We start from the raw sequence: 3,801 nt of genomic DNA, 5'->3' as shown, positions 1-3,801 counted from the left end.
AAAGAAGAAGAAAATTTAAAATACTAACTGCAAACAATCTTAGTGCAAAATTCTGGTTCTGGCTAAATATGACTTACGAAGGATAGTCCAAGCATATGAAATATTTTTTCAGTGATGAAGCATTTGAGCAATTCTCGAGTGCAGTTCTATTTGGATCATGATGAAAGCTTAGGTTGCATAGTGATATATGCAAATTACTTTTAAAAATAAATTAGAGCAGGAATAATAATGTCATTATCACTCTGAGTATGCTATGATGTTCTCTCTGGAGTGGGAGTCCTAAGAAGGAGATGCAGGTAAGGCTCAGGGCCTTTAATAACCATGAATGGGATACCCCTGGGGACATGTGGTATCTGTAAATTTTATTCCTCATGTATGCTTCAAGAGATATGGGGAGAGAACTGAATTTGACAGGTTCACAAATAGGGAGAGCTCACATTTTTCTTCCATTCCCAGTTATTGGGGAGTACCCCCTGGACCACTGTGTTTCAAAGGACAGTGGGGCCTCTTCTCTGGGGGTGCAGTGGGGCTGAGTGTACATCAGGTCCACCATGGGCAAAGAAGAGGAGTGCTGGTTTGCATGCCAAGTACATGCTATTTTCAGTAGATGGCAGTTCTCTACCTGATTTGACTGAGGATTTTTAGTGGAAATAAGCAATGCTTTTGATCCAAAAATTTCCCATACTTTTATTTTTGTTTCCTTTGTTACCATAATTCGGTATTCATTAGATGGGCTTGCAGTTTAGTTTACTTAAATAGGAAAAATCTTTCCTATTGTTCTCAGGCCCAGTTAAAAAATAATATTCACATGGAATATTTGAAAAACTGATAAAAACACAAAAAAGCCACATCTTTGCATACCCCTCCCATGTTTTTGTGAATTCCTTCATCCTTTTAAAAAAATGCCATACCAACATGTATTGTTATAAATATATACATATACCAACATATACTTTTTAAAAAGTGGGATCATATTATACACTCTTATCATTTGTATTTTTCCTCACCAATAGGTATATAAAGTGTAATCAGTCTTAGCGGCTGTGTATTTTGCTTGTAAGTAAATGAGCATCATTTATGTAACCATTGTCAAACTTCCCATTGAGGAGTGCTTATTTTGTCTCTACTTTTTAATTTTGTTTTTGTTTTCTTGCCAATTTCAAGCTATGCTACATGAGTATTCTTGGTATATCTTCATGCACCTGTATTAGTATTTCTGAAATATACATTTCTAGAAGTACAATTTCTGTTGAAGGGTTGAAAGCTATGCACACTTAAATTTTTCACTATGATGGAAATATTCTCCAAGAGTGTTATTAATGAACATCCTTAAGATTAATGTGCCAGATAATTCATTTCCTCACATCCTTTCAATCCTGGGAGCTACAAATCCTTGCTTTTATCATTGGGAAGTTTCTATGGTTTCCTTCTTGCTAAGAATCCTGGGAAACCATGGAGGTTAAAGGTCACAGAACTGGAGAGATGGTGGAGCTGATTGCTCTGGTGACTGTGAGGAGACATCTTTGGAGCTGGAGTCAAAGGGAACCATCCTGGGATCAAGGCAGGAAAAGACCCATGTTTCCTCTCAGACATGAAGGACAAAATCATACGCCTGCAGTGGCAGTAGGGTAGTATAGTAAGATTGCAGGCCACTTCTTTTTGGCTCAGGACAGCATCCTTTGTACTGGCACCAGCATAGTGAGGGGTAGTTTAGTGTAAGGAGTTTAGTGCTCAGCCCTATGCCATATTTAAACTATCATGAGAGATAAAAGGATTAGTGATTCTGAAGTCTCTTCAAACTCTACTAAAGATGAGATGATGATCTTTCAGGAGGCTGAATTGAATTACAAGAGAGGATGGGTTTTAGAAGTCAATCCTTTACTTTTTAGGCAACAGAATTTATCAAGTCCATTTTACAGGCATTGTACTAGATACTGGTACTTCAAAACAGAAATAAGATTCATGACTTCAAGGAGTTTACAATTTAGTTGGGGAAGCTGAGGGAAACTGAAAACCAGAAAACAATACCTTGTGCTGGCCATTTGCCTATGCAAATTTTCCCACATAATTTTTATTATGCCCACAAAGGAAAAGCTAAGAAGGGAGGAAGGTGTTTGTAAGGCAATGCTTCCAAGATGAGTTGCAGATTACTTGATTGCTGCTTGGAGCTAATTTTACAAGTGGCTGGGTGGATGGCCAGTGAAGAAGGGTCATCTAAAGCAGATCTCAAACTTGATGTCCACATGAATCTTAAGAAATCTTGTTTAAATGCAGATTTTGGCTTTGCAGGTCTACAGTGATTCAGTATTCCTACCAAGGTCCCATGGCATGCCAGTGCTGTTGGTTCAAGGACTCGGTCTGGAACTTTGAGTGGCAAAGTCCCTCAGTATGGCTGGGAAGGAAGAGTATGGCTTGAGCAAGAGATAAAGTTTGAAAGGTAGGTGAGACCAGCTAATGAATAATTATCTAAATACATAGAGCCACTGGGATACTAAAAAGAGGAGTCATTAAATGGGGGATGTGGTGGAATCTAATCCAGAGAGGCAGACTATGGAGAAAAACCTCCTACCCACTCACTTTCCTCTTCCCCTACCCCTTTCTCCCCCTTCCTCCTCCTTTTGTATTTAAGCCATGAAAGTGGAGAATTAGGCCATAGAAGTGGAGAATTTGAAGCAAGCAAAGATGAAGACTTCTAAAACTATAGATCCATAATATAGTTTATGACATGAACTTGGCATTTAGAACACAGACAACGTAACTGAAGAGCCCCCACCAGTAAGATGGCGAACTTCCGGCTTCTCTTCCGGGTCCTCGGTTCCCGTCGGCGCCACCTGAAGACTAATCACCTCTCGCCCCCCTCCCAATCGCAGCACCTAGCCAACAGCCACCAGCCCCATAGAAGTAACACCACAATCACCCCATGCCCCTTCCTATATAACCCAGCACCTTTCCCTAATGAAGCGGAATTCTCCGGTGAATTGCTGCTGTGTGTCGCTTCTTTCCTTTCATTGGTGCTGAAACCCGGGAGACGGGACACCCCAACTGGGCCCAGTCTTCCCCCCAACACCAGCAGCAGCTTGCCCTCGTCCTCTTTTTCTGGCGCTGGCTCATCACACTCACCACTCCTCTCTGACCTTTAGGTAAGTTTTCCCCCCGGAGTGGGCCACTCTCCCCCGAGCTATCGCAGTGCCATTGACCATGATCGTCCGGCAAGGCCCTGATGCTCAGGGACGAGGAGTGAACTCTCCCTGCCTCAGGCCTTCACGGCTGCGGCGGACCCTCGGGCCCCTCCTCCAACAGCCATAATCCCCACCTCAGGCCTTCACAGCTGCAGCGAACCCTCAGGCCCCTCCTCCAACAGCCATAAATGAGGTGACTACTTTGCAGATGAGAACGCTCCCTTTTTTCCCCCCTCCTCCTTCTGTTCCGTCCACCGAAATCTGTTCTGTCTGCTGAAAATTCCTAGTACTAGGTACCTCGAGACTCCGGCACTCTGCCTTCTTAGAGAAGTCTGGGTGATGACCCACACTTCCTAAGAAATTCCGACTCATATACGAGTTTCCGCAGACCACCAAGGATCATCGGGGACGCCCTTTGTCTCCTTGCGGTTGGCTCCCAGTCGGAGGATCTCCGTTAGTCTTCCCCTGTTTGTCTCCTTCTCTGTTCTTTAGCCATGAGAGCCTCCTCATCCCTCCCTGAAAGTTCACCTCTTGAATGCCTGCTCAAGCACCTAGCTACCCTCTCCCTGATACCTGATATAAAACCAAAACTTGTCCGTAAATATTGCTCCCAAGATTGGCC

The 3,801-nt window shown here is 43.2% G+C and overlaps 1 long non-coding RNA gene across 1 annotated transcript; it reads left to right on the top strand.

Moving 5' to 3' along the window:
* The first annotated feature begins 226 nt into the window (after positions 1–226).
* LOC118972264 (uncharacterized) lies at positions 227–2,911 on the top strand. The gene is made up of 3 exons (XR_005061133.2): positions 227–296; positions 2,290–2,437; positions 2,630–2,911. It is a non-coding gene; the product is annotated as an uncharacterized lncRNA (long non-coding RNA).
* The last annotated feature ends 890 nt before the right edge of the window (positions 2,912–3,801 follow it).

This window comes from Manis javanica, chromosome 5 (genome assembly GCF_040802235.1).
Source record: "Manis javanica isolate MJ-LG chromosome 5, MJ_LKY, whole genome shotgun sequence".
NCBI lineage: Eukaryota > Metazoa > Chordata > Mammalia > Pholidota > Manidae > Manis > Manis javanica.
The sequence above is the reverse complement of the archived record's forward strand: the minus strand, read 5'-3'. Positions and strand labels throughout refer to the sequence as shown.